This window comes from Arvicola amphibius, chromosome 15 (assembly GCF_903992535.2).
Source record: "Arvicola amphibius chromosome 15, mArvAmp1.2, whole genome shotgun sequence".
In the NCBI taxonomy this organism is placed as follows: Eukaryota; Metazoa; Chordata; class Mammalia; order Rodentia; family Cricetidae; genus Arvicola; species Arvicola amphibius.
In genome coordinates, this window is record NC_052061.1 from 52,626,442 (window position 1) to 52,650,256 (window position 23,815).

General features: G+C 49.2%; 1 long non-coding RNA gene across 1 annotated transcript; it reads right to left on the bottom strand.

Moving 5' to 3' along the window:
* Window positions 1-10,061: 10,061 nt before the first annotated feature.
* On the bottom strand, window positions 10,062-11,237 carry LOC119802113. Its single transcript, XR_005283360.1, has 2 exons — window positions 11,103-11,237; window positions 10,062-10,695 (listed from the first exon to the last, which is right to left on the bottom strand). It is a non-coding gene; the product is annotated as an uncharacterized LOC119802113 (long non-coding RNA).
* Window positions 11,238-23,815: the final 12,578 nt, after the last annotated feature.

Genomic DNA, 23,815 nt, shown 5'->3' on the forward strand with positions numbered 1-23,815 from the left:
AGCAGTTCTCAGACAGAACCTCGGGCGATGAATCAGTTTCCTCGGACACTGAGGGGATAAAGCCACCGCTGTGGAGATGGAGTGGGCTAGTGGGGGGAAGGGCTGTGAGAATCAAGCAAAGCCACTGTGGGGGCGGGGGTGGAATGCGCAGCAAGAAAAGCCACCGTGAATCCCCAGTCTAGACAGTGAGCCCAGAATGCCCGAAGAAAAGCAAAGGAGAAGAATGAAAAGGACAGGTTCAGAGGAGCCAGCTGGATGCACCTCCAAAATGGGGTAGGGGTGGGGGCATAGGCAAGACAGCTGTGCAGTCACGTTGCTCAAAAGCACAGAGAAGGGGCTGGGGTGATGGGTGGGCTTCTAACGTGCTTGCCTTGCAAGCATGGGGCCCTGAGTTAGACACCCCCCAGAACCCACATAAAACAAAAGCCATGGGTGGTAGCATATGCTTCTAATACCAGCCCTGGGGAGGTGGAGACAGGTGACTCTATGCAGGCCTCTGGCCAGCCGGGCTAATCTGAGCAGCCCCAGGGCCTAAGAAGAGGCCCCACCTAGAAAAAAAATAGAAAAAAGATAGTTCCACACCCATAAATGTGGGAGAGGAAGTATCAGAGGGACCCAGGAGTAGGGGAGGGGGAAGGCTTCGGGTTGGATATGATAGAGATACATTGTATACATGTACAAAATTGTCAAAGAATGGATTTTAAAACTCTGAAAAATTAAAACTAAGTCCTGTAGAGCTAGCTCAGCTGTTAAGAGCACTGGCTGCTCTTCCAGAGGACACAGTTTCTATTTCCAGCTCCCATGTAGCAGCTTACAATTGCCTGTAACCTCAGTCCCAAGGGATCTGATGCCCTCTTCTGGCCTCTACAGGCAACAGGCATGCATGTGGTGCACAGACATTCAGGTAGGCAAACCACCCATGCACATAAAATAAAAATAAATAAACCTTTTTTAAAAGATTGACTATTAAAAACAAGGTGGACAGCATTTGAGGAATATAACATCAAAGTTGCCCTACAGCCTCCGCAAAGCATGCACACACATGCACATACAGACATACACACAGAAAGATCACAGGACAAAATCGAGACAATAAAAAAAAAATAGAGAGAGAAACACGTATCTCCTTCTCCATCCTGTAGTCAAATCTACATTCCTACAGAGAAAGATTTCCAAGCAAGTCTTCTATAACAAACCATGCAATGCTGTCAAAGCTCCAAAGCAAGGCTTAGACATACTTTGTCTAACTCGGGGAGATGGTTTTGGGATTGACAGGACTTGGAGCTAAGAGGTTAAGGTCTGACCCTGATGTTTCCTTATGCACTTCTAGGGTTGGAGGGGAATGATTGTCATCAGATAGAAGACCTTTCTGACTTGGAGTGTGGATGCAGCAGCTTCTATGTCCTCCTACCCAGAAAATGAGGGAATGACTCTTCAGAAGAAAGCAGTCAGGGAGGTCCTTAGCTAGAGAAGCAAATGGGAGCCTCAGGGGCTTATACCACCTGAGGTGGGGATACAGTCCAGTGACTCCATGTTGACGAGCAGGCATAGGTCACAGCAAGACGGACTGTTCTGGGTCCGAGAATGTTAGTTTAGTGGCAGAAGTGGGGGGTGTGAGCTGAAGATCAGAAGCAGATGCTGGACTGGATGGGGTGCTCAGCATGGAGAGAGCTTGCTACACATGTATGCAGACCCAAGTTGAGACCCCTAGCACCCACATAGAAGCCAGATGTGGCAGCTTGTATCTGTAATCCGAGTACTCGGGATGGAGACACGAGGATCCCAGGGTCTCACTAGCCATCCAGCCTGGCTAAACCAGTGAGCTCCCAGGTTCAGTGAGAAATCCTGTCTGGAAAAATAAGGTGAAGGGAGATAAACGGTAGCCAGTATCAACCTCCACACGAGAAGAGACTGTGCTTGAGGCTGCAAGGTCAGGAATAACACGGGGTGATGTCCTGGAAAGCCTTGGAACAAGTAAGAGCAGCAGAGGGCTTAGAAGAGTCCCCTGGGCGATGGGTAATTACCACCCCAGAACAACAGGCTCACTGGTCAGGCTGGCTGCTACCCAAGTCCTAAGGGCTCCTGAGTCAGCTGCCCCTTCCTCCAGGAGGAGCCTGTGGCCTATGGCTCCACAGGCACTGGGGTTTATGTAACAGCCCTCTTGACACAGTGAGAATCAACTCTTTTCTCCAGTCCTTGGAAGTCACTGGACGCCATCAGAAGGTTTCATGGGTCCCTAAGTCAGAATGTTAGCCATGCAAGGTAGCTCAGAAATGGCCGAGGGAGTTTGTTTTCCCTTCCCTGAGACTACGAGGTCCCTGTGTAAATGTCGGCCCGAAAGAGCCCTTGTTCCTATTGCTCTGCACAGCTCATCTTCAGTCGTACCTACTCGTGTGTGATGCCAACACCCGAGCCTCCCGTGTGGCTCCTTACAGTATGAAATGGCTCTGGGGACTGAGGCCAGGGCAGGAAGCCACTGTCCAATCTGGAAGGCTGACCCTGGGCCCGGATGCAGGTTATTTTTACAACAGCCTCTGCCCCTAGACACCCTGCCAACTCCTCTAACATCCCCTCCCCCGCACGCACTGCCCCCACCTGTGGTCTGTGTCACTGTCAGTCTCTGGGTGTCCGGTGTCCTTCATGACGGGCTCCCTGTCCCTCAGTTGCTCACAGCTGAAAGTCAGCTGGCAAGACGAGTATGGAATGTTCTCTCAACCTCTGTGGAATCTTCGCAGTGTACGTGAGCACCAAACCAGAAAAGTCCCCAGAAGATCCCAGAGTGATGGCTTCTGAGGACCAACATAAGAACTGTGTGCAAGTGTTCTAGACATTGGCCCTGTGCCTTAATCGTCCCATTCAGCATTTCAGGAGCCTGAACCACGGCTCTGCAGAATTCCCAATGCTGAGGTCATAGCCGAGCACCTCAGAGAGGGTCTTCATTTAGAGGTGGGGTCTTCAACTCAGTGACTAAGTTTAAATAAGGTCATGAAGGTGGGTCCCCTGTCTATGTGAACATGGTAGGGACTCTTGTCTGCAAAGATGGTGGCTGGGGGCTTAGCTTAGGCTTTGTCCCTTCCCCAGTAAAGAGATAGAGACAATAGGGATAGGGAGGGAGGGAGGGAGAGAGAGAGAGAGAGAGAGAGAGAGAGAGAGAGAGAGAGAGAGAGAGAGAGAGAGAGAGAGAGAGACTCATTTAAAGAAGCTAAAGAATGAAAATGCCAAGGACAGCAGGGAAGGGCAGATGTCAGGGCCACAGGGTAGAGTGACCCTTCGCCTGCTGTTCCATCCCCTCCATCCACTCTGAGGACAAGGACTAGGACCCCAGGAATCCTAGGCGGTAGTTGTTTTAGAAATACCTTGTTTTAAGCCTGACCTGGGGAAACAGGTTTGTCCACTACCCAGGAAGCTGAGCAGGAGGCTTTAAAGAGTAAAGATCACCTAAGCTACAAGAGTGATTTCAATTTAGTGAGAATCTACCTCAAAAAATATAAAGAAAGAAAAAAAAAGACATCTTAAAAGGGGTGGGTAGCGCAGTAGCAGAGTGCTGGGCAGCAGGGGTCTCTGCAACCTCCTCGGCCAGCGGAGAGATGCTCCCACAGAGGCGAGGAGGCAGGTCAGCTCCACACAGCTCAGCAGCCAGTGCTGGTTCAAGCTTCTGGAGTCTGACTGTGGGTGGTTTATTTTAGTTATATTTGAGCAAAGTACAATTTGATGAAAACTTTCCTGGTGATAATCAGCTCGCTACACTGTGTACAATAAAGCAGGCATAAATATCCCTGAGGAACAAAGCAAGCTCAATAAAGATTAGACCCAGCTACATCAAAGCTCTTTGTAAAGTCCATGTGGACACCTTCCAAAAAGATGGCTTCTATAGACTGAGAGAAAAAGAAGAGGAAAACAAGCTTACTGTAAGTGTCTAAGGGAGGATCTGGCGTGGTCTCCCACCATAGATAGTACAAAGGTCACCAGGCTATTAACCATGTCTGTCCCCAGTCTACTGGGCAGAAAACAGGTTATGCATTCCTTTCTTTGAAGGAGCAGCGCGGTGTGTTTAGCATTCTGTGTACCCCAGTGCTTATCTGTGAGCATAAGGACCTCTGGGCCCCCACACTTGCCTCGATGTTTGAGGCCTTAGGTCAATGCCCAGTACATTGGGGTGAAAGGAACCCTGTTGAAAGATTCTAAAGGACCACAATATGAGGAGAGACATCGTGAGTCTGCATTAGAAGACTCGATATTGCAAAACCTTTGCGTTATCTCCAAATAAATCTGCATGGCTTGAACAGGAGTTCAGAACAAGGGTGAGGAGCTGAGCTGCAGCCTTAGCTCTAGGGAGGTAAAGGAGGTAGAGGGAACTTTTAGAAAAACCCAAGGAAATGAGTGTGACTCCTCCCTCATTTTCTCTGAAGGCGTCCATTTCTAGGTGATTTCTTAGGTGCTTTTTGTCTCCAGGGTCCTGTGTTTGTGCTGGCGTCTTTTTCTCGCCTTGGCGCTGTGTGGTTTCTGACAGAGCTGACCTCTCTCCAGGTATCACCTCTGTCGGAAAGCACAGCAGACTCCGGGACAAGACGGAGACACCTACACTCAGGAAAGGCGGGAATTAGTTTCCATACAAGACATCCTCTTCTGCGAGGCTCTCATGCTGAATCAACAAAGATGTGTTTCCCCGCAACTCCAGAGACTGGAAGGCTGAGGCCAGAGTTTCTGCAAGGCTCTCCCTGTGGCTTACAGATGGCTGTCTTCCCCTCCCATCTTTACACGGTCGTCCCTGTTTGTGTCTGTGTCCTATTCTCGTGTGTATGTGGCGAGGTGTGTCATGTTGGTGTGGGTGTGTGCACCTATGCATGCAAGTATCTGTGTACATGTGTTCACATGTATGTGGCTGCCAGAGGACAGTGGCAGATGTTTTCCTCAGTTGTTTGCCACGTCTCTTTTAATACAGATGTATTTTTGTTGTTCAAGTGTGTGTGTGTTTGTAGTGTCTGTGCACGTGTGTGTGTGTGTGGTGTCTGTGCACATGTGTGTGTGTATGCACTCTCACATGTGAGTGCAGGGTTTACAGAATCCAAAAGGGGGTGTCCAGGAGACATAGAGCTGGAGCTCGCAGGGCATGGTGAGCAGCCCCTTGGGAGCTGGGAACTGAATTCAGGTCGGCCGCTGAAGCAGGAGTGGCTCTAAGTGCTGAGTCAGCTCTCCAGCCCCGTTTTGGTTTTTGAGACGAGGTTTTTGAGATGAACCTGGAGCTCATCAGTCCAAACAGAGCATGAGCTCCAGCTGGTCAGTGAGCTCCAGAGATCCACCCGTATCTGCTCATCCCTACCCCTCAGTGCTGGAGTTAGAAACACATGCTGCCTTCCCCAGTTTTCATTCTGGTGCTGGGAATTCAAACTCAAGGCACCTCCCGGACTTCTAACTCATTTCTTCTAAGGACAGCAGTCAGGTTGGGTTAGGAGGAACCTAATTTCAATGTGATCACTTCTTCAAGGCCCCATCTCAGTCCTGTCACACACTGAGACAGCAGGAGTGGGTTTAGACTCCTTACCCTTCTGGTCCTGAAGCCAAGCACATCATAAAGTAGTTTATGATAAACTACTAGTTACATAACTAGTTTACATAAAGCAACGAGGGATTCGTTTTGGCTCGTGCCCTATGGAAGGGCACATAGTCCATCATGACAGGGTAGCAGGTGTGGATTTAGACTCTTTACCCTTCTTGTACTGAAGCCAAGCACATCACGAAGCAGTTTAAGCAACAAGGGGTTCATTTTTGGCTCGTGCCCTACGGGAGGGCACACAGTCCATCATGACAGGGCAGGCATGACAGGGGAAGCATCAGATGGGAACTCCTCACATCCTGTCAGAGCAGGACACAGAGGTCTGGAGCAGGGCTGGGCTAGGTCTGCCCAGTGGCCCACTTTCTGCTGGTAGAGCCCACCTCCCAGAACAATGCCACCAGGTAGGGACCAAGTATTCAGAAGTCTGAACCTATAGGGACATTTCACATTCGAGTCATAGCAGAGCTCATGAGTGTCAAGGGTGGGATTGGGCTCAATCTATACCGTGGCCCTTGAGAGCCCTGGATGTGACTGGACTCGATCTAGACCATGGCCCTTGAGAGCCCTAGACATGAGCTTCAGTGCGGAACTGCTCTGGTGCGCCCTGGGGAAGAGGGCGGCACAGTATCCTTCCCACCCAAGGGAATCTCGTTCTTCCATGACTTTTGTCCTCTGCCACTCTCCAGGCTGATTCCTGTGCCAGCTGGAGTCAGGATCAATGCTGCCCGTCCCCGTGAGCCTCCTCCGATCCTTCTAGACTTGCCTCTCCTTCACCTTCTGCGGAAGCGTCTTTCCGGTGCGTGCCGGTGCGTGCCAGCACCAACTCAGGGCAAAGGAGCCCTAACCGTGCACTGGACCGAGGACAGGAAGGAACGTCTAGGGTTGACACCACATGGGCATGTGACCCCCAGGCTTTATTTTTAACTGGCTTGTGACACGACACCTTTCTCTGCCTCCCACCCTCTCTCAGCACCTCACAAGGTGCAGTCATCTGGCTTCAGCAGACAGTGGGTCCAACGGAAAAAGTGCAGGCTGAGGGACCTGCCCTGGGGTGACTCACATCTCTGCTGTTTACTAGTGTGTAGCCTTAATGAGCTTGTCTAATCTCTATGAACCTTGGTTTTATCATATATATATATATGTGTGTGTGTGTGTGTGTGTATACGTATATATACGTATATATGCATATATGTGTGTGTGTGTATGTATATATATATATATATATATACATATACACACACACACAATGTGGTCTATCTCAGTGTCACTGGAAGGAATACTTGAAATCACTATGTTAAATGTCTTGCCTGGTGTTAGAGTAGAATCATGTCCCCACCAAATTCCCATATTAATGTTCTGGACAATACCTAAGGGGTAATTAGGATTCAGTATGGATGGGCATGGTAGCACATGACCATAATCCCAGCATTCAGGAGGCCGAGGCAGAAGGATCATGAGTTTGAGGCCAACCTGGGCTACATAGTAAGACCATCTCAAAATGAGAAAAAAAAAAATCAAAGGATCCATCCAACACAGTGAATGTAAGGAGACCTCATGAAATCCGACTGCCGTCCTTATACAAAAAGGGAACTAGGGCATGATGGTACAGAGAGACGGCACACAGAGACGGTACACAGAGAGAGACCAGACGAGGACACAGGGACACCACAACTACTGCCAAGCCAGAAGGAGAGGCCTCAAAAGAAACCAGGTCTGCCCACAAGTATAAGAGAATATAATGTTTGTTCTTTTTTAAATGCTTTTGTGTAGATGTGTCTGTCTGTCTGTGGGCTGGTGGACATCATCAGTTCAGGGTCCAGGATGCTCACAGACATCCCACGGAGCTGGAATTATAGGCCACTGTAAAAGGATTGAAATTGGGTTCTCTGAGAGAGCAGAGCAGTATGCATTTTTCATCTCTGAGCCGTCGATGCTCATTTTTTAAGACACCTAGTCTATTCAGTCTTGCTTTCGCAGATTTAGCTCCTAATCCAGTCTGACCACACTAAAGGAAATCTCCCCAAATCTTCCTCAGTTTTCCCCAGGATTACCCAAATAGGAGAGGTGTGGGCCCACTTAGACCAGACCCTCATTTAAGCCAATGGTATAACGCCTCAGAGAACCAGGAATAAAATGAGGGCTGCGGAGACGGCTTGGCTGGTAAGGTTCTTGTCATGCAATCATGAGGACCTGAGTTCAATTCCCAGTACTCAAGAAAAAAAAAAAAAGGCCAGGCATGGTGGCACATGCCATTAATTCCACCACTTTGAGGCAAGTGGATCTCTGTGAGTTCGAGGCCAGCCTGGTCTACAGAGTGAGTTCCAGGACAACCAAAGATGCACAGAGAAACCCTGTCTCAAAAAAAAAAAAAAAAAAAAAAAAAAAAAAACATGCCGGGCGGTGGTGGCGCACGCCTTTAATCCCAGCAATCGGGAGGCAGAGGCAGGCGGATCTCTGTGAGTTCGAGACCAGCCTGGTCTACAAGAGCTAGTTCCAGGACAGGCTCCAAAGCTACAGAGAAACCTTATCTCGAAAAAAAAAAAAACAAAACATAAACAAAAACAAAAAACAAGGGGCTCGAGCAATGGCTCAGTGGTTAAGAGCACTGACTCCTCTTCCATAGGACCCTGGTTCAATTCCTAGCACCCACATGGCAATTAACAACTGTCTATAACTCCAAGATCTGACAACCTCACACAGACATACATGCAAGCAAAACATCAATGTACATAAAATGAAAATAAATAAATTAAAAAACAAAGCAACAACAACAACGAACCAACTGGGTCCAATGACGATGCATTCTTGTGATCCCTGTGTTGGGGAGGTGAAGATCAGCCTAGCCCAGAGGCTCTCTGGCCAACCTGCCTAACCTGCAGGGTGGTTCTCAGGCCAGTGAGAAACCCTGTCCCAAAACAAAAAGGCGGCTGGTGTCTGAGGGATAACACCTGGGGCCATCCTCTGGCCTGTACACGCATGTACACGTACGCGCGCGTGCGCGCGCGCACGCGCGCGCACACACACACACGTATGCACACACACACATGTACGCATACACACACACACACACACAAGGTAAAACAAGTGTCGAGAGACTAGGAGAAGACTTGAAGTTCCTTTTCGAGCCATTGGTAGGTATCTATTGGGGTAACAGAAATAGCTCAAGACAATAATAATCCAGGCATACTGCACGCCCCTTGAGAAAGCTCCATCTCTGACGCTTCTCAGTTCCTCCTCTATATGCTGCAGATTTCCCACAGAACCCTGGGGACAAAGGGGCGCCCCGTCCAGCAGTGTACCCAAACGTTTAGGAATTTAGCTCAAGGCTGGTGCTTTTCATCCTTCCTCCAGCAGTTCAGGGACTCATTTCCACTGCTAAGGTGGAAGAGGAGATAAAAGGATTTATTATCTGAGCATTCCAGGGCCTTCCAAATAAATCTGTTCCTCCCTCTACCCGTCTGCCCCCCCCCCCCCCAAAAAAAGCTGGACTGAAATCTGAAAGATAAGTGAGTTTTGTTCTCAGGCCAGCTTGTCTATCTCTGAGACTCATCCACGCACAACCTCCTTATCAAACGACTGTCTGCTAACTCACAACACGCCTCATGAACCGCAAGTCCCAGGAAGGATGCCTGCCTAGCTTGCCGCTAGCGTCCTGTGATCACAGGGCACCGTCCGCATCCTCGAACGACTGACAAAGAAAACAGAATGAGGTCAGCCACGAGACTGGTGAGCGAGAAACAGACGTGTAGCTTGAGGAACCCAAAAATGCAGGCTTGCAAACTTAAGGGCCAGGCTTGTCAGGGAAGGTGTGGCTGGTCACAGCCCTCGGTGGTCCCTCTCTGGATGCCCTGGGGTTGGCCACAGTGTGCACAGCCGTAAAGATTACAAGCTTGGTCATCATCCGTCGCTAATATCCCCACAGTAAAGGTGACAGATTGGAGGCCACGATGCTTGCAGCACGGTAGGAAAGGATCTAGAACCTCAAACCTCTGTACACCTTCCCCCTCCCTTGTAGCATGGAAGGTGCTGGCTGCTGGGGGATCAGAGTTGAGGAGAGAATCTTCTGAGCAATAAATCTGTGGAGAAATCTGTGCCCCCTGGAAGGAAGTGGGGACTGGCTCTTCTCCTCAAGGCTGTGACAGAGCTTACCCTGGGATGCTCTTTAGCTGAGAGCGGAGAGGAGTAGGCCTTTGCCAGCTAGGACTTCAGAGAGTCTAAACTGGGTTGTGGTAGGCTGGTAGAGTCCCCCAAAGATGCCAGGTTCATCCCCCGAGGCCTATAAATGTGAGGGGTTTGGTGGGTTATTGTTTGTTTGGTTGGTTTTGTCTTTATGAAAATAGATCTTTGCAATATGATGAAGGACTGTGAGGTGAAGCAGTTATCTCAGGGGATCCACAACTGAGAAGGCAAAAGCCCTAAACACAATAACCTGTGTCCTTAGAAGACAGAGGCCGAGTGTACCGATCACTTCATTCAGCGCTGTGACTAAGCACCTCATGAAAGCAGCTTCAGGAAGAGAAGGTTTACTCTGGCGTCCAGTTGAGAGAAAGCAGTCCACCACAGCGGGGAAAGAAAGCGCGGTGGCAGAAACGTCCTGTCACTGTGGGAGCACAAGCATAGCCACATCTCAGGGGCAATCAGGGGGGGGCACCGAAAAGACAGAGAGGAGGGGCCCGTTCATAAAACGCAGTGTCCACCCAATCCCCCAGTCCCGTCAACCCACTTCCTTCCTCCAGCTAGGCTTGACCTTCCAACGTTCCCACACTTCCCAAATAATGCCATCGGCAGGGGACCAAGCGTTCAAGCGCATGGGTCTGTGGACAGCGTTTTTACATCCAAGTCCTCACATGGCCATGGTGGAGGTGATGAGGTCACAAGTGAAGTAATGGCAGACACCACGCCAGCTGGACCAGATCAAAAGTGGCTCCTTCCCTGGAGGAAACGCAGTTCCGTGGACACAGCCAAAGGAAAGTGATGTCAGACTTCTGTCCTCCAGAGCCGTGAGAGAATTGTTTGAAGACATCAAGCTTGGGTCTGTCTTTTTGTCACAGCAGTCATGGGGACGCTGTACACAAGTCGACCGCTCTCTGCGTTAGTGTGAGAACCAGGAGCAAGCGTTGGGCCAATTTTCTGCCTCAGAGCTGTCAGGACAAGCAATTTAAGAGGGTCCAGGTCCAGGTCAAGAGGGTGCTAGTATGGGCTACTGAATGCCTGACTGATAGAGCTACCAGACGGGGCAGAAACCCCACAGGGAGGAACTATAGGTAAGCCAAGGCCAGCCCAATGAGACCTTGTTTCACTGGTGAAAGGAAGGTGGGAATTCAGGCCAGTGAAAGAGCTCGTTCCTAGCATGGTCAAGACCTGGGTTGTAGTCCCACGACAGGAAGAAGCTGAAGACAGACCCAAGGAAATAAAGTCTCAAGTGACCACATGGAAGGGGGTCAGAGAAGGGCCAAGGGCAGGTATCTACTTCAGCCAGGCTGAGAATGAAACTCTCTCCAATGCCCCCCTCCCTAGGATTGCCCTGGCCCCTTGGCGCCCTGCCTACCTCCAACCTTGCAAGCAGGGAAGTAGAAAACAGAGCCAGACGGGAAAGGGGGAGCAGCCAACCTCACCCCTTTCCCATGCAGGCTTCCAGCCCCAAGCCGGCTCAGTTGGAGCGGGGAAGGGAATGAGATGCTACAATTTCGAGTTTTGACTAACATTTTGGCCCAAACACTGAAATTCCAAATTGGGACTGTTTTCCATTTAAAGTGACCATTGGCCAGGCTGTTCCCTAAGAGTTGCAGAAAAACGTGAGCCTGCCAAGGTTTCCAGCCCCGGGCCAGGGAACACGAATTTGGCTGGCGGACTCTTAAAGGAAAATGAAGAACAAAAGGGAAGGTCGCCTTCCAAAGGCTTGGTGACTGGGGCTTGTTCAGCCTGCTGGCTGCACAGAACCCGGTGAAAACATCTCAGCGGCTCAGTGGCGCAGAGAGTAGCCGAGTTCCTGTGAAGGAAAAAAAAAATGCAAATGTGTCTTTAGTATCACTTCCAAGTTTCCCGAGTGGAGCCCTTGGCCTGGCAGGGCTTGCATTGACGTCAGCAGAGTTCACCATATCAAGACAGCTGTAGCTCCTGCCTGGCGGAGGCCCCAGGGACAGAAAACACATTGGCTTTGTTTCATGGGAGATTAAAAACATTTGCTGCCTGGGTCATAATTCACAAGCTCTGTTATCACCAGGGCCAGGAATGCTGAACAGAAAAATGAAAAGAAATTTTTTTTTTTTTTTAAAAAAAGTACCACCCCACATCAAAACCAAGGGGAGGCAGGCCAGGTAGCATAGACCTGTCATTCTTGGGATGGCTTCTTGGGAGGCTGAGGCAGGAAGGTCATGAGTTCAAGGCCAGGCTGGGCAGTGTGCAGAATGGGGTCTCAGTCAGCTTAAACAGCTTGTGGAGACAAAACAAAAGGTAAGAACGGCGGTGAGCCTTTGACTCTAGTCATAGAGCCCTGAGTCACGAAAGGAGGGCAGGACACTAGGGAGGCTTCAGAGGCAGAGGTCATGGCCAGACCTGGGCATTTTATCCTTGCCTGCTCTCCTGGAAGGCAACGTGAAAGAATCTAGGCTGCGCATGCCAGGGAGCCCGAGACTCATCTGATCGCAGGCTCATGTACAGCGCTGCCCCGTCTTCTGAAACCTATGAGGAGGACCAGATGTGGGCGGACTTAGACCAGGTGAACCCCCAGCCTCTGGACTCCCAAGGAAGGGTCAACAAGGAGGGACAGATGGGTTGGATGGTGGCAACACTGACTGTCACCTGGCCTGGCCTGTGTCATCCACAACAGAGCCTCTCCATCTACTTTGAACGTGGAGCAAGTGTGTGTGTGTGTGTGTGTGTGTGTGTGTGTGTGTGTGTGTGTGCGCGCGCGCGCGCGCGCGCATGTGTGTGCAGGTTCATAGAGCCATGCATGTGCACATGAAGGCCAGAGGCTGACATCTGTGTCCTTCTCTGTAACTCTCCCACACTGTTATTTTAAGACAAGGTCTCTTACTGAACCTGGAGCTCACCCTGTCAGCTAGAATGACTATCCAGCAAGCCCAGGGAATCTGCCCATCTCTGGCCCCAAGTCCTGGGGTTACTGCCAAACCCAGGTTTTCCCGTGGGTGCTGAGGACCCAAACTCAAGTCCTCTGACTCCCTTTACCCACAGTGAACTCTCCCCATCCCTCCAGTGCCTTCTCAAGAGGCCCTGGTAGGTAAAGCCAAGCTAGGACATCAAAAACAAGTCATGGGAGGTGGGGGCTGAAGAGATATCTCACTGGTTAAGAACACTTGCTGATTTTATAGGGGACCCAGGTTCAGTCCCCAGCCCTGACAGGACAGACACAGCCATCTGTAGCTCCAGTTTCAGAGGACTCAGCGCCCTCTTCTGACCTTCACAGGTACCAGGCACACATAGACATGTAGGCAAAACAAACAAGCATATAAAATAAAAATTAACTTTTTAATACTTATTTATCTTGGTTTCTTGAGACAGGGTCTCTATATGCAGCCCTGGTTGTGCTAGCACCCAGCATGTAGAACAGGTTGGCCTCAGATTCACAGAGATGCATCTGTTTCTGCCTCCCGGGTGCTGGGGTTAAAGGTGTGCAAAATAATTGGCTTTTTAAAAATTAAAAAACAATCAACAAAAAGGTAAAATCTAGCCAGGTATAGCTGTGCACACATACACACCTTTAATCCCAGCTCTTGGGAGGCAGAGGCAGGAGGATCTCTGTGTGTTTGATGCCAGCCGGGTCTACCTAGTGAGTTCCAGGAGAGCCAGGAACTTAAAAACTTGTAAAAAAAAAAAAAAATGGAAAAAAAAAAACAAAATTAAACACTCATACACCAATGTTGTGAAGATCTGTGGTAAATTATTGTTATTAACCCCTGAAGTGCCTAATTTATAAACCAAACTCTCATGGATATGTGTGGAGGGGAAAACATAGTCTAAGAGGCAGGTTGATTATACTATGCAGTTTGAGACATCCACGGGGTCTCCGTCTCTAGGGGATCAGGGGACTCCCGTATTCTTGCTATTTCTGCTGCACTGTGTTTAGCGGGGGTAATTCTATTCACCCCACTTCCCTTTCTTCAGTCTGAGGAAATCAGTTAGGTTGTGAAGACTCCTCAGAATGGGGACTTTCCATGGGTAAGACAGACCATGGAGAAAGAGCTGTTTTGCTGTTGTTACTGTGTGTGGGGTGTGTATGTGTGTCTGTGTTGTATGGTGTGTGTGTGTGTAGTGTATGGTATGGTGTGTGTGTGTGTGTGTGGTGTATGGTATGGTGTGTGTGTGTGTGTGTGTGTGTGGTGTGTATGGTATGGTGTGTGTGTATGTGTGTGTGTGTGTGTGTGTGTGCGGTGTGTATGTGTGTGGGTGCAGTGTGTGTGTGTGGTGTATGGTATGGGGCACGTGTGTGTGTGGTGTGTATGGTATGGTGTGTGTGTATATGTGTGTGTGTGCGGTGTGTGTGATATGTGGTGTGTGTGTGTTTCACATGCACACATATGTGCAGGTACATGCATGTGAGGTAGAAGCAGGGTGTCAGGTGTCCCCTTCTACCACTCCATCGCTCTCCGTAGTCCCACGACACAGGGCATCTCAGAGAACCCGGAGCTGTGCTGGTGTCCTTCCAGGCCCTGAGCTCCTCTTGACTCGAGTAGCCACACCCAGCTTGTTTATGTGGGTGCTGCGGATTCAAACGTCACAAGCGCTCCTGACCACTGGGGCAGTCTCCATAGCTCTGCCGCTGCTCCTCTCACCGCATCCTTTAGGCTCAGCTCTAACGCCTCACTTAACTGTGGATCAACCACAAGATGTGGGGATTTTGTTTGTTTGCTTTTTTGAGACAGGGTTTCTCTTTGTAGCCCTGGCTGTCCTGGAATCCCTCTGTAGATCCGCCTGCCTCTGCCATTAAAGGTGTGGGCCACCACACCCAGCTTCCGTAAGAATTGTTTTAATGCTAATAAATGCACGCCGGATGACCAAAGAGCAATCGGCGCACTGAGCTAAGCATGACCTCGTCAACAGCACAAGTGACCCATGCTCAGCCCCAGGTAAAGCTCTGGTGGTAACTAAGAAAGGGACTCTGAGGAAATCCAGCCACAACCATCAACACTCAGCACACTACGGCAACGATTCGCATAGGACGGCAGCACGTGCCAAAGCCCAAGGCGGCATCGCTATTTACAAATGTCAACTGAGTCTATTCCACAAGCCAGGCTGCCTTTATAAACGGGGTACACTGGCTGCACCCTGGAGTTCCCAGCTTCCAAAGAACAGACACTCTCACGCCACAGTGAACAAAGAACGTACAACCAGGCCTGCACAGAACATGATTATACTATATTATACTGTATATATTATACTGTAGCAGGCTCTGTCTGCTACAGAGCCTCGCGTGGCCAGGGCAGACACCACCTTACTTGTATATGACCCCTCAACAATGATACCATCTATGCCTCCTATATTATCTCACCCCCAATCTTGGGTTTCATGGAGCCCAGGCCAGCATACAAATCACTGGGTAGCTGAGGAGGACCATGAACTCCTGACCCTCCTGCTTTTCCCTCCTGAGAGTTAGATTACGGGCAGCTCCCACCGCACCCGGTTTTATGCAGTATGGAGCATGAAAGCCAGGGCTTCCCAGGCGTTCAGTAAACACTCTCCCTCTGGGCCACATCTCAGCCCCTGTGTTAGTTACTGTTCCCTGACAGAAGCCATTTAAGGGAGGAAGGGTTTACTTGAGTGTCCCAGCTTAAGGGGACACAGTTTGTCACAGAAGGGGAGGTGTGGGAGCTGGGCTGCTTGCTATCCATGATGGTGGGAGCTCTCTAAAGAGTTAGTTAGCCACATCTCCAACTATCAGGAAGCAATGGGAGAGGCTGGAGCCAGGAGCAGCCCGGCCAGGCAATAACCCTCGAAGACCACCTGTCCTTATCCTGCTTCCTCCAGCTGAGTGCCTGTAACCTTGTGATTATGAGGTAGAAAAGTCAAATGTGACATATGGCTAAGTGACCAATTTGAGCCATTATGGAAAGGAAGTAATACATTGGTATGTGTGTAAGAGGGCTGTGTGTGTGTGTGTGTGTGTGTGACAGAGTCCCACCCTATAGCCCAGCATAACCTCAAACTCAATATGTAGCCCAACTGGCCTTGAACTCACAGCAATCCTCCTGTCTTGGTGTCTCAGGTATTGCTATTACAGGCATGAATCATGCTCAGCTTTTTTGTTCTTTGGGGGAGATGGAAAGTACGTGTATGGGCCACTTACCTGTATGCATGCATGCATATATATATATATATATGTACATATATACATATATACATACACACACACACACACACACACACACACACTACTTGTATGCCTGGTGTCCTTGGAAACCAGAAGGGAGCATTCAGTCCCCTGGAACTTGAGTTAAAGACAGTTGTGAGCTGTCATGTGGGTGCTTAGCATAAGACTCAGGTCCTCTGGAAGAGCAGAAGTCTCTGAGCCATCTCTCCAGGCCCCAGATAACATTTTCTGAAAAGACATTAGAGATGTTAGACTCGCCAGGCCATACTGTTTCTGTGGTGCCCACTAAACGTTCGTTGCAACACAAAGCAGCCTTTGACAACACAGAAGAAAGCTCTAGTAAACCTTGACTTATGGAACAGGCTTTGGGTCAGATACGTCAGGTGGGCGAGATTTTACTTATCCCTGTTTCGGATAAAAAGAAATTTGCCCTCCTGCTCTGCTCTTTGCTCCCTCCTCGTCTATACACACGAGCAGATCCCTTCCTCAGGCCCCAAAGCTCTCGGCCATTGAAAGCTCTCTGGTACCATCAGGGCTTCCCTTCATCTGATCTCCAGGGACTAGGGAGAACACAGAGAATTTTCTCAGCTGAGTGAGAAAGACTTTGCTCAAGAGCCAAGGATTTTAGTAATCAATCAGTCAGTCAGTCAGAGAGATGGCTTCTCAAGCACATGGTGATGTTACCCTAGAGCATTTGGGGGCTGGCTCCTCACCAAGAACACGTGGGTGGGTGAGAAACCCCCTCCTCCCTGCTGCCTGGGTCCCAGTCTCAGTTTTACCCAGCTTCAGCTGTGTTTAATCCTTGAGAGTCACATTTTCCATTTGTCAATCTGAGCAATGAGGAAATTCTGCTAAGTGGCAGCATCTGTGTGTGCACCAGCAAGCATCTGAGCCAGGGCTTCTAGGAGACATTCAGAAGGAAGCCACGGGCATGAGGACTAGCCTTAGGGTCAGTCTGGCTGTAGAGGAAGGGTAACCCACATGGTGACCAATGAATGGATAGGAAGGGACAAGAAGGGGCAGCCCTGAGATAGAAACAGAGGGGACAGTTCAGTGCAAACTCTTGGTATTTTTGCTATTGTTACGAGGAGGGGATGATCTGGTGTGTGGTGAAATCAGAAGAGGTGATAGGTCAGAGTCGGCCGGGGCTGAACCGAGAGAAGTGAGTCAGGGTGTGGGGTTGCCACTAGGTGATATCCACCAGACAAGCAGGCCAGTGCAGACCCCTGAGGGTTCTGGGACTCAGCTGGCAGTACTGCTGTTGAGTCTCAAGGGCAAATGTCAGGCAACCAGAGAGGCCCGGTGGTTAAGAGTGCTTGCTGCTTTTCCAAGGACCCAAGTTTGACTCTTGCACATTGGGAAGCTTAGAGCTACCTGTAACTCCAGCTCCAGAAGATCCAAAGTCTGCTTCTGGGCTCTGTGGACACACACACACACACACACACACACACAGAATACACACACAGAGAGAGAATACACACACACACACAGAATACACACACAGAGAGAGAATACACACACACACACAGAATACACACAGAATACACACAGAGAAGGAGAATACACACACACACACAGAATACACACACACAGAGAGAATACACACACACACTCACACACACACACACACAGAATACACACAGAGAGAGAATACACACACACTCACACACACACACACACAGAATACACCAGAGAGAGAGAATACACACACACACTCACACACACACACACAGAATACACACAGAGAGAGAGAATACACACACACACAGAGAATACACAGAGAGAGAGAGAATACACACACACACTCACACACACACACAGAATACACACAGAGAGAGAGAATACACACACACACACACACACACACTTGTTTAAAAATAACACCAGGAACTAACCCAGATACCTGTTGCCTGTAATCCCAACAAGCAACACTTGGCAGGCAGGGCCAAGGGGATCTCCAGTTGAAGACCAGCCTGCCCTGCATAGCAAGACCCTATAAGTTTGTTACTTTAAGGGGTAGCACACTTGGGAGAGGCAACTTAAGGGGTGATTATACTCTGGGTCACAGTCTCGGGGCACACAGTCCACGATGGTCACAAAGGCAGCTCTGGTGGCGGCGATGGCAGCTTGCTGCACAGCTTCTTCACATCTTGGAGGATCAAGAAGCAGACAGATCCACCTGGAACCAGAGGCAGACATCACTTTCGAGGCCTACCTCCAATGACACCTCTACCAGCTAGACCACAGTGCCAAATGTTGCACAATATCTCAGAATAGCACCACCACCTGGGGACCAAGTACCAATACATATGAGCCTGTTGTGGGGGACACTTCACGTTCAGATCATAATACACAAGATGAAGTAGAAACTAGAAATTCCAGATTTGTGTCTGAAGGCTCCTGATTTGGGTTTTTTTTTTTTGGTTTTTATATTTTTATTTTTTTAAATATTTATTTATTTATTATGTATACAATATTCTGTCTGTGTGTATGTCTGCAGGCCAGAAGAGGGCACCAAACCTCATTACAGATGGTTGTGAGCCACCATGTGGTTGCTGGGAATTGAACTCAGGACTTTTGGAAGAGCAGACAATGCTCTTAACCTCTGAGCCATCTCTCCAGCCCCTCCTGATTTGTTTTGACAATTAAAAACGTCTTTAAATTTTTTTGAAATTTTAATATAATTTAATAATAATATAATTTTACCTCCCTCAAACCCTCCCATATGCTCTTCCCCATTCTAATTCAAATCCATGGTCCCTTTTTATTGTTATTGCATGCACATATGTGTATTATGTATATCTACATAAATATTTCTGAATATAACCTGTTCAGTCTGTATAATGTTGCCTGTATCATGTTTTCAGGGCTGACGGTCTGACACTGGACAGCTGATTTGTGTGCACGTCCCTAGAAGGACCATCTCTCCCACTCCCAGCTTTCCTCTGTTGCCTAGAGTTTCTCATGCAGGGTTGAGGCCTCGAGAACTTTTCCCCAACCTGTTTGTTGTGTTCGTTGGTATCATCCTTGTTTAGATCATGTTTATGCAGTCATGTTGGTGAGACCTTATGGGTGTAGCTTCTGACATTGCTAGGGGAAACAGTCTCCCAGCAAACTCCCTGGTCCTCTGGCTCTTACAAACGTTCTTCCCATCTTCCTCAGCGTTCCCTGAGCCTTAGGTCCCAGGAGTTGTATTATGGGTGTATCCACTGGGACTGAGCTCCCAGCTCTGTGTTTTGACTGGCTGAGGACTTTGTAATTAAAATCATGTCAGTCAAAAACACACAGCTGGCCAGATTCTACTGAGGGTGGAGTTGCCAATTTCAGGATGGGTTTCTGCGCTTCGGGGCAAAGCCCACCGGCGAGTCCTACAAAACCCACTGCAGGGTCCTGCACAGCCCAGTCTGGGGTCCTGCAAAGCCCACTCCAGGGTCCTACAAAGCCCAGTCTGGGGTCCTGCAAAGCCCACTCTAGGGTCCTGCACAGCCCACTCCAGGGTCCTGCACAGCCCAGTCTGGAGTCCTGCAAAGCCCACTCTGGGGTCCTGTTCTGCCAACAAAGTCTCCTACAGTATTTGGTCAGTTTCAGATTCACCTGGAACTATGGCTGCCAGTTCAACAAAGTGCTCGGTGAGATTCGAATTTCAGCCAATACTTTCTCAGTATAAATATATTAAATATTGTATTTTTTTAAGATTTATTTATTTATTTATACAGTATCCTGCCTGTAGGCCAGAAGAGGGCACCAGATCTCACTATAGGTAGTTGTGAGCCACCACATGTTTGCTGGGAATTGAACTCAGGACCTCTGGAAGATCAGTCAGTGCTCTTAACCGCTGAGCCATCTCTCCAGCCCCAAATATTGTATTTATTAAATAAATATATTCCAGTGATCATACAGGACATACTTTTATCTTCCCGAAATTGTTAGTTTTATATGAAATTCAACTCGAATTTATCTAGGCATCTTGCACTTTTAGTACCGTGACTGTGACTAGGGAGGATTCGCGCCATAGCACACGTATGGGGGGCAGAGGGCAACTTTGTGGCGTTGACTCTCCCCCACCCCGCCTTTATATGGGTTCCAGGGATCGAACTTCCGTCCCCAGGCTTGCACAGCGAGCGCTTTCCCCACTGAGCCGACTCCCCGCTTCATCTTGCTTGTTTATTGATCCAATCCTATGCTCCTCTCCAGAACCACCAACCAGGCTCCAACGGGCTGCTGGCTCCTCTCAGGGCGGCAGGATCCCCCTTCAGAGACGCAGACAGATCCACGATACAGAATAAAGAAGGCAGCTCACACCTCTGAGCATCTACTGGGTGGGTCCGAGCCACCATGTAGTCATGGCAACATGACGTCACCACCTACAAAGTTAACACTCGAGAACCACCCAAGCTGGCTGGGTAGACAGCTCAGGGGAGCACTCTTCCTGCACAAGCGTGAAGACTTGAATTCAGGGCCCCAACAACCCACCCAAAAGCGAGGTGCCAAAGGGTGCTCCTTGTAATCTCTGCACTCCTATAGCAAGTCAGTAACTAGAAACAGGAGACTTCCCAGAAGTTCATGAGCTAGCTAGCTGGATACACAGCAGCAAACAAGAAACTCTGTCTCAAACAAAATGGAAGACAAAGACTAATATCCCAAGTTTTTTGCCAACCTCTACACACATACACATAGCATACACACAACATACATACACGCACATACACACCAGATCATATCTACAAAGATGAAAAAAGATCCTCATGTCAGGCGGTGGTGATACACGTCTTTAATCCCACCACTCGGGAGGCAGAGGCAGGTGGATCTCTGTGAGTTCAAGGCCAGCCTGGTCTACAGAGTGAGTTCCAGAACAGGCTCCAAAGCTACAGAGAGAAACCCTGTCTCAAAAAACAAACAAACAAATAACCTCATAATTGAGTCAATAGAATCACAAAAATATAATAAATTATATGATAATACTTTAAGTAAATGTTAAGATGTCTTGTTGGTCTTCCTACATAGCTACCTTCAGCTGCCTATGGCCCTCTGGCCCTGGGTTAGAACTACCTGAAATCATCCTTCAACCTTACCAACACCAGTATACAGGCCCTGTTATCACCTGCATTCAAGGAATCGCAATCCTCTGCCTGATGGCTGAATCCAGGACTTGTTTTTTAATGATATTCTTTGAAACTGAACACACTCTGAAAAGCACGTCACAGAGAAAGAGAGAGAGAGAGAGAGAGAGAGAGAGAGAGAGAGAGAGAGAGAGAGAGAGAGAGAGAGAGAGAGAGAGAGAGAGAGAGAGAGAATGTTAACCTCCCCCACGTGGCCAGCGTCCTCCTCCTGAAAGTACAAGGCCCTACAAGGTGCCTCAGGGTTAATTACTGCTGCAGAGGAAATCACAATTATCCACATCAGCAATGAGTGCCCGTCTGTCCTTCCTGCAGGAGCCAATCTGGTGCAGCCTGCTGGCCCCCACTGCTTCCAGATGGAGGACTCCAAGTTACAGGCTGCCTTCCCGCCCCCACTGATGACGCCTGCTCCCCTGGGTAATTGATCCCCTACAGTGACTCAGCGGCCTTGAAGCACCTGTAACAATCTGATTACCCTGTTCTGTACTGCACCCAGCTCATATTGTCTGAGCCTCTCACCTTCCCCTCCCGAGAGAGGCTGCGCAGCAGCAGTGGGAACAGCAGCAGGGGTGGTGGCTGCAGCTTGGGACCCCGTATTCAGTATGGCTCTTGGAGAAGTCCCATGTGTGTGGTGAACTCTCCCACTGCTATTAAAGCCACCTTTCCTCAATGTGACGCAAACAAGCAAACACCGCAGCTACGTGCTCCACAAGCACCCTTTGGGACAAAACGTATAGTAATGTCGTCTTTCCCGGGCTAGAATGGAACGATTTCTGGAGGGGACGTGCCGGGGCAAAGACACTTGCTGCCAGGGCTGGCCACCTCCTCGGGTGAGGATGAGCAGGCCCCGCGTGGTGGGAGGAGAAAACCAACTCCCAAAAGCTGTCGTCCGACAGTAGCCCCCTTCACAAACGGTCGGTGGTTGACAGCATCCTTTGGTGAGAAACGCAGGCGCCTCCCTTGCCCAGGCAAGGCGAAGACATCCTGAAACAAGGATAAATCCTGTCCAAAGCCTCCATGGTGTGAAACCAGGAGGTGCAAAGAAACAACTTGAAGAGATTCCGGAAGGAGACCACCTTTCCTGTAGGCGCCTATGGACTCTCATCGCTAGACCTGCTCAATCCCCAAGTTCTGATTTAGAAAGAGTGGCGTTTTCTTTCCTGTTCTTCCTAAGCCTCTCACTCTCTCTCCTTCAGGAAAGGCTTACTTTCCTGACCTCAAACTCAGAAAAGCACAAGCTTTCTCTTTTTCTTCTTCTCCTCGAGGCAGCTGCTGGCCCTGCTGGGTGCCTGTCTATAACGCCAATAAAATTGTCTCTGAGATTTCTTTTGAATCCATTTTAAATTCTTTTATCTGTGTGACCAAGAACCAAGAGAAAACCCTTGAGTTACAAATCCGGCCACAGGAGAGACAGGGCCCCTGCACATGCCCGAAGCCGGGTCATCTGGGAAGGAGGGATGGGGCAAACAAAGCATGCATTGCGACAACTGCAAGAGGCAGCGCTGGATCAGCATGGCCTTGGCCTCAGGCCTGAGGACTCGGGCCTCGGTTCCCAGGTTGCACAGGGTTGGAGGGTTCCCTAGATGTTTGTACACCTGTGTGAGTTAACAGGGCACTGGCTTGAACCCAGAAGGAAAGCGTCTGTAATCCACACATTGATATGCAAATGGATGTTTACTCAGGTGGGGACCTTGCGGGACAGGCCCTGGAAGAGTCCCCCTTTTTAGGTCACTTTATGCCAATGTTCCCGTTTCTCTGAACCACTCAAGGGCTTTAAAGAGGACTTCTGGGCCTGAACCCCAGTAGAACACACACACAAAGTTAATTGGAAGTAAGGAAGGGGAAAAGGAGAAGTAGGGGAAGGAGGAAGAGAGAGAGAATGAACTAGCTCTGGGTTCAGTGTCTAGCTAGAACACACACAGAGTAGTAAGAGGAAAGTCCTGGGCTTGCTGCACCTGGCCTGGAGAAATCTCCCTCTAGGGCAGTGGTACCCAACTTTCCCAACCCTTGACACTTTGATACAGTTCCTCATGCTGTGGGGAGCCCCTAGCCCCGCCCACCCCCCACACTTATACACACACATACATATACACACACATATATACACACACATACGTACACACATACACACAATTTAAGATAACAAAAATAATCCTTAAAAAGCAAACCTTTCACTAAGTCATTTTAGCACGAACTATGATTATGTTTGCATCAGCAGGCATGAACGATCATTGCATCTTTGTTTGCCTTTTGATTTGTTTTTTAAATATTTATTTATTTATTATGTATACAATATTCTCTCTGCATGTATGCCTGAAGGCCAGAAGAGGGCACCAGACCTCATTACAGATGGTTGTGAGCCACCACCTTTGGAAGAGCAGGCAAAGCTCTTAACTGCTGAGCCATCTCTCCAGCCCCCAGGCCTTTTTCTAAAACCTGAACTTCATCAACGCAGGGTCTCACCAGGGCACCCAGAGCACAGAACACAATTTGCACTGAGAGCACAGGTATGTGCCATCGGGCAGGGCACTGAGCCTTATGTGCAGGCAGCACCTGTCTGAGAGGAGCCCCTTGGTGCTTCGTATTGGTATCCTAAGTATGTCCTATTGATTGACGACCGTCTGGATGAAGACACACTTTCCCTAGGAAAGATACTGAGCCCCTGCGTGCTCACATTACCTAGAAAGTTCTCCTCGCTCTGCTAGTACAGGGCACTTAGCACCACCCGGGCTTGCTTATAAACCTCCATTTGTTTTACGCCCCTAGACAGAGTGCCTGACTTGGGAGGGGCTCGGTGACTTTTGAGGTGGGAGGTAG